The sequence below is a fragment of the Nicotiana tabacum genome, chromosome 24, assembly GCF_000715075.1.
Source record: "Nicotiana tabacum cultivar K326 chromosome 24, ASM71507v2, whole genome shotgun sequence".
NCBI classification, from domain to species: domain Eukaryota; kingdom Viridiplantae; phylum Streptophyta; class Magnoliopsida; order Solanales; family Solanaceae; genus Nicotiana; species Nicotiana tabacum.
This window is the reverse complement of record NC_134103.1, coordinates 69,208,561-69,220,958: the sequence shown is the minus strand read 5'-3', so window position 1 is coordinate 69,220,958 and position 12,398 is coordinate 69,208,561.

Here is a 12,398-nt window from a genome sequence, read left to right as displayed (position 1 = left end):
TAGGTGAAAAAAAATCACTTCGTATTTTTACCTCTATTGCAATTTAAATCATATGAAGAAGCTTCTCGATTGTACTAGCATAGTACTTAAATGCCTTTATTTTATTTTATTTTTGCATAGAGCACTATAATTAATTATTACCATAAAAACTATAGAAAATTGCTCAAATGGTAAGCACCCTACACTTTCAAATCTAAGTTTGCGGGTTCGATCATCAAGGGAGCAAATTGGGAAGCTCTTAGGCAGGGTTAAAAAACAAAGATTACTACCACAAGAATGGAAGCATAGTCATAGACATACTGCAAACTCAAGCTACATTCATCATTACCTTCTCCATGAAACCTCTTTACGTTCTAATTGCGTCGTAAAACTCGATTGTAATATTTTCCTAGTAGTTATTACTTTTTATACAATCTACTTTCGGATTAATTATGTACACCTTGTTCATAGTTAGCCAAATACTTCAAAAAAAAAAATATGTTGTCTCAAAATTGTACGTCATACCTATCAAAGCTATTTGCAAAACAATGTAATTATATGGCATCCATTATCTTCCATTTCACTAGCACTGACCACGCCTAACTCTAGTACTAAGTAGGATAAGCGGTCGCTGCAAATATAATCCAGTCTAAGAGTTTGGAGTCGAATCTCACAGAAAACTAAGGTTTTGCTATAACTGTTCAATATTACTAAGAAAGCAAGCTCGAACAATTTCTAAGTTATAAATATTAAGATTCGTGTTTAACTAATTAACTAACAAATTAAAGTAATTAGTTAATAACTTATCATGACCCAAAATCCATTATAGGTCGTGATGGCGCCTAACACCGCCATCAGGCAAGCCAACGGTGATTGATCAACTTAATTACTCATTTTTATTACTTGAAATCATAATTCTCATTAATTAAATAGTATAAAATAAAGATTCTAGGGTGAAATGATAATAATTGCGTGAGCTACCATACTAAACATCCAGTAGGAACCCCCAAAACCTGGTGTCACAAGTGCATGAGCAGCAACTAGAAAATATAATAAAATACAACATCTGTCTAGAATACAAGTTAGACAAGAGAATATAAATAACGTGTGATATAGAATGCAAATCACCGTAAAGTTCCCGTAATAGTTGCGCCTCTACGCCCAAGAGACCACCAGAAATGTAAACTTGCACAATAAGTGCAGAAGTGTAGTATGAGTTCGTAAATCAACACGTACCAAGTAAGTATCTAGCCTAACCTCAGAGAAGTAGTGACGAGGGGTCGACATCGACACTTACTAGTGGTCCAATAAATCATGTATAGTAAGAAGTAAACAAGTATGAGGAAGAGTAAATAAACAGTATAAACTAATATAAATACGAGGTACAATCCTCCTCTCAATGGTAAACTCAAGCTCTCAATTAGCACTTACCTCCTCAACAGGAGTATATATAAAATGGACCTCGCCAGATAGGTCGTCACAAACCAAATCAGGAAAAAAATACACGGATACGCTGATTTCTTATCAAATATTATGCACGACGCTGCCGAGTCGAACGACCCAGTACATAAGAGTGTTTTATAGAAATACTGCGGAGAACGACCCGGTCCCATCATAATGTGCACTACCGAGGGTTGAACGGCACGAACCATAGATGCATCTATTATACTGTCGAGGCGAACGTCCCGCTCCCATAAGAGTGTACTACATAATCCTGCCGAGGCGAACGGCCCAATCCCATTAGAATAAGAAGCTTTAACGGATCCCTGATCCCACTCACGAATAAACGTGTGAGTTATGAATTTTAAGAAAAATCTTGCGATGAATACGCACAATGCAGGAGAAATTCATAAGGGAAGCACAAATTATTCCGCGGATTATCAAGTAGTCTGTCACATCTCTACAATAGCGAGTCTATCACCCTATGCAAGTCTAGTCTCGAGTCGTAATGCGAAATAAAGAAATTTAAACGAGCAAAGATAACTCAAATAGTAAAATTATAGCATGTCGTGAACCTAAATCTACCCGGACATAATCAAGAATTCTAGCACATGCACGGACACTCGTCACCTCATATGTACGTAGCTCCCACAACATGTAACACATAAGAATAAAACACCTACGGGTAATTTTTTCCTCACAGGGTTACACAAGAGACTTAACTCGCTCTGAAATTCCATAACAGACTCCAATGCCTCTCTAACACCTCAAACCGAAAGCCCATCGATCTGACCTAGTCAAACAATCATGAAAAACTAATAAAAATATACTCCAACATCATAATTAATTAATTTATAACAACACATGGATACACTAATTTCTTATCAAATATAACGCACGATGCTGCCTAGGTGAACGACCCGGTCCGTAAGAGTGTTTTATAGAAATGTCGCGGCGAACGACCCGATCTCATCATAATGTGTGCACTGCCGAGGGTCGAATGGCATGAACCATATATGCATCTATTATACTGTCAAGGCGAATGACTCGCTCCCATAAGAGTGTACTGCATAATCCTGCCGAGGCGAATGGCCCAATTCCATTAGAATAAGAAGCTTTAACGGATCCCTGATCCCACTCATGAATAAACGTGTGAGTTATGAATTTTAAGGAAAACCTTGTGATGAATACGCACAATGCAGGAGAAATTCATAAGGAAAGCACAAATTATTCCGTAGATTATCAAGTAGCATGTCACATCTCTATAATTGCGAGTCTATCACCCTATGCAAGTCTAGTCTCGAGTCGTAACACGAAGTAAAGGAATTTTAACGAGCAAAGATAACTCAAATAGTACAATTATAGCATGGCAAGAACCTAAGTCTACCCGGACATAATAAGGAATTCTAGCATACGCACAGACACTCGTCACCTCATATGTGCGTATCTCCCACAACATGTAGCACAAAAGAATATAACACCTACGGGGTAATTTCCCCCTCACAAGGTTAGACAAGAGACTTAACTCGCTTCGATGTTCTATAACCGGCTCCAATGCCTCTCTAATACCTCAAACCGGAAGCTCATCGATCTGAACTAGTCAAAAAATCATGAAAACCCAATAAAAATATACTCCAACATCATACAACAACAACAACAACTCAGTATAATCTCACTGATGGGGTCTGGGGAGGGTAGTGTGTACGCAGACCTTACCCCTACCCTGAGATAGAGAGGCTGTTTCCAATAGACCCTCGGCTTCCTCCCTCCAAGAACCTCTTGGGATGGCTCAAAGTCATAACCTCTTGGTTGGAAGTGGAGGGTACTCACCACTAGAGCAACCCACTCTTGTCTTACTCCAACATCATAATTAATTTATTTATAACAATTCCCAACTCCACTCGAAAAGTCAATAAAGTCAACCCTCGGGTCCACGTGCCTCAATTCGAAAAATTATTAAAAATAAATATTACCCATAACTCATATGGTCTATATCCAAAAAATCATCCAATTTCGTCCATGAATCGACCCCCAAATCAAGGATTTACCATTTCTCAACTTTAGGGCTCAAAATCCCAATTTCTACAAGCCAAACACGGATAAAAATATTAAACAAGGGAAATAATAATGGAGAAATATCAAAATAAAGGTCATATATTTACCCCTTTTTGAGACGAAAACAACGCCGCAAAAATCACCTCAAACGGAGCTCTAGAACTCAAGATATGCCCAAGATACTATTTAAAACACTGTCTAGATGATTTTTCTTCATCGCCTTCGCGGGAGACATTCGCGTTCGCGAAGAGCAATTTTTCACATTGATCGGTCAACCCAAAAATCCTTCTTCATGTTCTCGGCACCTCTCTTGCATTCACGAAGAACAAAGCTTCACACCAGAAACCAACAATTTTGTCCGACACGGAAATGGGCATAACTCCCTCATACGATATCGGAATTTGACGATTCTTATTGCTATGGCTCCGTAATTACGATACGGATCTAATGGTTTAATTTAATCAAAAATAAAATACCGTTTGGTCAATATAGTTCCCTTTATGCCTAAAGAAACGATGCCGAAATATCAAATAAGAACACGACACCATCCAAACACATCTGAAACACAACCGAGGCCCCCCGGGACCCCATCCAATCACACAAACCAGTTCCAAAACATACTACGAACCTATTCGAGGCATCAAATCACACCAAACAATATCAAAATCATGAATCGATGATTGAAACCTTCTCTAAACTTTCAAACATTCAAACTTCGACGAACGCGTCCGATTCATACTTAAACATTCCTTAATAACGCCAAACTTTGCGTGCAAGTCACAAATCAAGATACAAACCTATTCCAAGGCTCGGAACCTAAAACGGACATTGATAAAATTAAAATCCACTTCAATCCAAACTTATAAAATTCTAAAACCTTTAAAATGTCATCTTTCCATAATAAGCGCTGAAATGCTCCCAGACCACCCGATACTAAACCCGAACACACACCTAAGTGCGAAATAATCATATGAACCTATTGAAACCTTGAAATCCCGATTCAGAGGTTGTTAACTCAAAAATCAAACCTTAGTCAATTCTCCCAGCTTAAAGCTTACGAAATTAGGGTTTTCCATTCGAATCAACTCTGAACTTCCCGAAATTCGATTCCGACTACGCGTACAAGTTGTAAAACATGAAGTGAAGCTACTCAAGGCCTCAAAATGCCAAGCAATGCGCTAGATCTTATAACGACCGGTCGGTTCGTTACATTCTCCCTCACTTAAACATACGTTCGTCCTCGAACGTGTCAAGGACCGTTCCGGATTTGTCCAAAATCATTGGTTAACACCTCGTACACCTTCCAGTGCCACCACAACCCATGTGAGCACATTAGCTCGAGGGATACTGAAGATCCTCCATATAACCTTAGTTAACAAGCCTTAGAACCAAATTCCAATATCCGGATTTCTCCATGAGACCCGATTCTAACATACGAACATCACATCAATCCCTACACACTGTACCAAAACGTGATCATGCACCTATGCTGAAATCACACCATGCACACCACATAAGTCGTCTGCCCATAATAATATCCTCCGACCACAATAGCTGAAATTCCACAAATTTGATGCCCGCAATACACCTCATAACACATATAAGCCCTATTCCAACTCTCGCAGTGTTGCCACGACGAAAGAGATGCGTATAAACTTATTACCACCTGCCAAATAAATAAATCATGGGGGTCTATCCACCTGACAAGAATCATTACCTTATTCTGAACTAAATAACGATATTTTCTCTTTAATATACCCTACATAAATCCGATCGCAATGACCTCAGGTCCAATAACCTTGTCTCACCCAGTATAAGTTGCTTAGGTAATAAGCCACCTCACATACCGTCTAAAATCTCATACAGCGTCATCGAAGCCCCAACAAGCTATAACTCGAATATGACACATAAGGAAGAACGAACTCTGGAAAAGAACTACCCATCCCAGCTAGCGTAACGAATAAAACAACCGAAAAGATGCTATGAACCTTTCTCAGAGAATGAGAAACAAAATACATAAAAATAAGTATAGGGAACCTAACTTAATATCTCATTATTGCGGCGTGCAACCCGATCCAAGAATGACATCGTTGCAGCGTGCAACTCGATCCAAACATGATATCATTGCAGGGTGAAACCCGATCCAAACAACATACTCGTGGCGGCGTGCCACCCAATCCACACATAACAATAAATAAGTATGTGCCCATCAAGCCATAATGTTTGTTCCTACGAAATACCCGAATATCCACTACAAGCGCGCTAAGTGCAAAAATATAACCCTGGGGAGACGGATAGCGTCATACGCTACAAAACCCAAGCACAACTAAGGGGTGATAAATGACCTGCATCTCGATATCCATCCTGCTCATATAACACCACAAGCTACACGGGATCATAACACATGTGCGAATAATCAACCCGTCTAATAACCCACATGGCACAATAGAGTATTACATGGAATAGCTGATGACGGGAATAACATTCAATGACCGAAGACTCCTCCGCAAGCAATGTTATGTCGAACGAATACATCCGACCTGATGTAGACCACACATTCATATTAGACCCACCAACGTACCCCAAGACAATTATGATCATCCCATACTGGGCCAACAACCTTTCAAGGATCCACAATGGCCCTATTCATGACACACACAAGCAGTTGTCCCAATCCGGAACAAACACCTACAATTCACAACCAAAGGAATAGAGCGCCTTCCAAGCATAAACTATCACATTAACGATAGTACCATAATCTCCATGCTTGGTTTCAATCTTTAACAATCAAGTGACTAATATGTCACACTTATACAATTTTCCCGTGGGATACGCTCCCACGACCTTCCGCACCAGGTAGCAAAGTCTGCACCTCCACACCACCAACCGTACTAATTTTATAAAGCCAACCAAGAGTCCGTAAATCAATACACAAAGCCTCTTACACATGACACTATTCTCAGGAGACACTAAAGAAAATGCCAGCTTACTTTGAACATCTGAATTCTTCCCTGCTCATCCGAGATCGTTCTTGTCAACATCAAACCGCAACCTTGATCCTCAACTTCCAATTCATATGTCGCTCACTGCACCTATCGCGTCGCTATGCGAGAGTACAAAAATTCATCATAACCCCTGAACTACTAGTATAATAAACACTTCTTTGATTAGAATCCCTTTCACTCAACTCATTTCAGAAGAACCATTGCAACACGCAACTGAATTCCAATAACCGCAGAAAATACAAACCTCAAGTCGTGGTCTAAACCGTCATAACTCTTTCGGGATCCATTTACACATAACAAGGCCATTAGAATCAAATACCTCCCAAATCAATAAAATTATGGTGGTTGTCTAGCCTGTACATACAACCACCAACCACCTGTATAATTTAACGCGTCGAAGGAACTGATTATTGTCATAATCATGCTGATTCAAACCATTACCAACCGACCCAACTTCCTCCAATTCACTCTTGACCTGCCTTAGAAATAAATTGCCCCATTCAAAAATATAACGAAACTCGATCAACACTTATCCCGAGTGACCCAAATCATGAGATCACATTGTCTCAATACCCACTGCAAAAACTCGATCCTTAACCACACAACGGACCCAAAAATATTAGACATCGCGCTTACATCTTTGAACCCATTAGAACCACTATTGGGAGTCACACACTCTGACCTGGTCCCGAGTATAATCAAACTCCAACTCCCTGTTAGCACATGAACACTCCCAAAGAAGCAACCAGATGAATTATTTTCCGTGCACATCACATCTACAAGAAGCATAAATTCTGAGTCTTCCCAAAACCTGCACATGAATAGATAAGGCGAAATATAGCACACATTCATCAAGTTCTTCGCTCGAATTACCCCTGATGGTTTCTTTTCTTAGTCATAATTAATCCACCAATGCATCGATAACCAAAAATCGCACAAGCAGACAACCACACGATCCAATCATAGGCGGTGGACTTCCCACTTAGCTTTAAGATACAATCATATAAATCTAGAGCCTACAAAGATTCCTCCTTCTCAATTAATATGATCTCGCACCATTACATTTCTCGTAATATCTTATTAAACTTCTCATGAACATTCTGAATTATCAGCCACGATCGCAGATTTGACCTTCGGTTGGGTAGTAAGTAGAACTCCTCGTAGAAACTTTATCAAAATCATGCAACCGCTAACTTGTTCACAGGAGATAGCCCACCCGTGGAATTCCATACCGACATCTTCCAACAACGTTGCACTAGGTACAACTACCACGAAATCAGTAAACCCTCCTGAGCCCATACTCGCCCACCAGTTGTAAAAGTATGTTCATCCCCCATTGACATCAACTGAAATTCCAACAATACATTACCAAACTCGAAGTCACGTGGTATCCCATAACAAAAATAAAGCTTTAACACCCCTCTTCATTCCAAGCAAACTCATTCCTGTCATATTTAACCTTCCTCAACACAATAGCCCACATCCCAAATAGAATCTGCGGAGCTAGTCACTGTCCACCACGATTCCCAAATCACTCTAAACTTTTCTCAAGGCACGTGGCTATCCTACCACATAATCAATATGCTACTCTGTCACTCCCACTTCGGTTAAACCGTCTCCTTTAAGAAACTTCTCGATATCTGCTTTTCATACTTGACCTTCTAGCAATTCAACCACCGCGAGACACCTTCCACCATGTCCTTCCTCATCCTTCGCTGCCCAAATGCTGCCTCAAATCAAAATCCTTCTTTGTAGGTTCCAACAAGGGTTCCAACAAGGACGACGACACCACACCACAAATGACAATTCCACCACACTCAGAAATATCAAGTCTCGTTAATCTATCAACCAGAGCCTGAACATCCATAGTCTAATTGCCTTTCCTCTGCTGGAATTAGATGTCGAACCTTTAAACCATGCATTGAAAAATCCCCCTTTCGAGTAATTCACGGCCTCGACACATGAACTAGCACCCTACCATTATACCAACATTGTGCGATAACAAGACATGAACATCATAATAATCTGTGTATAGCCCTAAAACCATAGGAAATACAAGTACTGGGCTGAAACGACATAACACCCTTCCGTAAAGCGACAATAATAGCCTTCACGAATATGCAGGGAGAAACATCCTGCACCATGACTGCAGTACCACTACAACTCCTCGGTGCCCAATTGGTAAAAAGATCTCTATGTCGTGTAAGATTGAGTAAGAAGGAAATGAATGCATAAGCTTTAATGGAATCAAATCGCACGATGAGGAATCAAGAAGGGAAGTGCTCCTAACAACCCTGTAGCCTCTCGAAAATAAGTACAAACGTCTTCGTACCGATCCGCAAGACTCTACTAGACTCGCTCATGACTCATGATACCCAAGTGAACCTAGAGCTCTACTACTAAGATGTCATGGCCCAAAATCTAATATAGGTCGTGATGGCGCCAACGATGATTGATCAACTTAATTACTCATTTTTAGTACTTGAAATCATAATTCCTATTAATTAAATAATATAAAATGAAGATTCCAGGATGAAATGATAATAATTACATGAACTACCATACTAAACATCCAGTAGGAACCCCCAAAATCCGGTGTGACAAGTGCATGAGCAGCAACTAGGAAGTATAATAAAATACAACATCTATCTCGAATACAAGTTAGACAGGAGAATATAAATAATGCTGATGGAGACTCTATATGATGCAGATCGTAATATAGAATGCAACTCACCGTAAAGTCCCCGCAATAGCTGCGCCTCTGCGCCTAAGAGACCACCAGAAATGTAAACCTGCACAATAAGTGCATAAGTGTAGTATGAGTACGTAAATCAACGCGTACCAAGTAAGTATCTAGCCTAACCCTAGAGAAGTAGTGACGAGGGGTCGACATCGACACTTACTAGTGGTCCAATAAATCATGTATAGTAAGAAGTAAACAAGTATGAGGAAGAGTAAATAAACGGTATAAATCAATATAAATACGAGGTATAATCGTCCTCTGAATGGTAAACTCAAGCTCTCAATTAGCAGTTACTTCCTCAACCGGAGTATATATAAAATGGACCTCACTAGATAGGTCCTCACAACTCAAATCAGGAAAAAAACACATGGATACACAAATTTCTTATCAAATATTACGCACGACGTTGCCGAGGTGAACGACCCGGTCCGTAAGAGTATTTTATAGAAATGTCGCGGTGAACGACCCGATCTCATCATAATGTGTGCTCTGCCGAGGGTCGAATGGCATGAACCATATATGCATTTATTATACTGTCAAGGCGAACGACTCCCTCCCATAAGAGTGTACTACATAATCCTGCCGAGGCGAATGGCCCAATTCCATTAGAATAAGAAGCTTTAACGGATCCCTGATCCCACTCATGAATAAACGTGTGAGTTATGAATTTTAAGGAAAACCTTGTGATGAATACGCACAATGCAGGAGAAATTCATAAGGAAAGCACAAATTATTCCGTAGATTATCAAGTAGCATGTCACATCTCTATAATTGCGAGTCTATCACCCTATGCAAGTCTAGTCTCGAGTCGTAACACGAAGTAAAGGAATTTTAACGAGCAAAGATAACTCAAATAGTACAATTATAGCATGGCAAGAACCTAAGTCTACCCGGACATAATAAGGAATTCTAGCATACGCACAGACACTCGTCACCTCATATGTGCGTATCTCCCACAACATGTAGCACAAAAGAATATAACACCTACGGGGTAATTTCCCCCTCACAAGGTTAGACAAGAGACTTAACTCGCTTCGATGTTCTATAACCGGCTCCAATGCCTCTCTAATACCTCAAACCGGAAGCTCATCGATCTGAACTAGTCAAAAAATCATGAAAACCCAATAAAAATATACTCCAACATCATACAACAACAACAACAACTCAGTATAATCTCACTGATGGGGTCTGGGGAGGGTAGTGTGTACGCAGACCTTACCCCTACCCTGAGATAGAGAGGCTGTTTCCAATAGACCCTCGGCTTCCTCCCTCCAAGAACCTCTTGGGGTGACTCAAACTCATAACCTCTTGGTTGGAAGTGGAGGGTGCTCACCACTAGAGCAACCCACTCTTGTCTTACTCCAACATCATAATTAATTTATTTATAACAATTCCCAACTCCACTCGAAAAGTCAATAAAGTCAACCCTCGGGTCCACGTGCCTCAATTCGAAAAATTATTAAAAATAAATATTACCCATAACTCATATGGTCTATATCCAAAAAATCATCCAATTTCGTCCATGAATCGACCCCCAAATCAAGGATTTACCATTTCTCAACTTTAGGGCTCAAAATCCCAATTTCTACAAGCCAAACACGGATAAAAATATTAAACAAGGGAAATAATAATGGAGAAATATCAAAATAAAGGTCATATATTTACCCCTTTTTGAGACGAAAACAACACCGTAAAAATCACCTCAAACGGAGCTCTAGAACTCAAGATATGCCCAAGATACTATTTAAAACACTGTCTAGATGATTTTTCTTCATCGCCTTCGCGGGAGACATTCGCGTTCGCGAAGAGCAATTTTTCACATTGATCGGTCAACCCAAAAATCCTTCTTCATGTTCTCGGCACCTCTCTTGCATTCACGAAGAACAAAGCTTCACACCAGAAACCAACAATTTTGTCCGACACGGAAATGGGCATAACTCCCTCATACGATATCGGAATTTGACGATTCTTATTGCTATGGCTCCGTAATTACGATACGGATCTAATGGTTTAATTTAATCAAAAATAAAATACCGTTTGATCAATATAGTTCCCTTTATGCCTAAAGAAACGACGCCGAAATATCAAATAAGAACACGACACCATCCAAACACATCTGAAACACAACCGAGGCCCCCCGAGACCCCATCCAATCACACAAACCAGTTCCAAAACATACTACGAACCTACTCGAGGCGTCAAATCACACCAAACAATATCAAAATCATGAATCGATGATTGAAACCTTCTCTAAACTTTCAAACATTCAAACTTCGACGAACGCGTCCGATTCATACTTAAACATTCCTTAATAACGCCAAACTTTGCGTGCAAGTCACAAATCAAGATACAAACCTATTCCAAGGCTCGGAACCTAAAACGGACATTGATAAAATTAAAATCCACTTCAAGCCAAACTTATAAAATTCTAAAACCTTCAAAATGTCATCTTTCCATAATAAGCGCTGAAATGCTCCCAGACCACCCGATACTAAACCCGAACACACACCTAAGTGCGAAATCATCATATGAACCTATTAAAACCTTGAAATCCCGATTCGGAGGTTGTTAACTCAAAAATCAAACCTTAGTCAATTCTCCCAGCTTAAAGCTTACGAAATTAGGGTTTTCCATTCGAATCAACTCTGAACTTCCCGAAATTCGATTCCGACTACGCGTACAAGTTGTAAAACATGAAGTGAAGCTACTCAAGGCCTCAAAATGCCAAGCAATGCGCTAGATCTTATAACGACCGGTCGGTTCGTTACATTCTCCCTCACTTAAATATACGTTCGTCCTCGAACGTGTCAAGGACCGTTCCGGAGTTGTCCAAAATCATTGGTTAACACCTCGTACACCTTCCAGTGCCACCACAACCCATGTGAGCATATTAGCTCGAGGGATACTGAAGATCCTCCATATAACCTTAGTTAACAAGCCTTAGAACCAAATTCCAATATCCGGATTTCTCCATGAGACCCGATTCTAACATACGAACATCACATCAATCCCTACACACTGTTCCAAAATGTGATCATGCACCTATGCTGAAATCACACCATGCACACCACATAAGTCGTCTGCCCATAATAATATCCTCCGACCACAATAGCTGAAATTCCACAAATTTGATGCCCGCAATACACCTCATAACACATATAAGCCCTATTCCAACT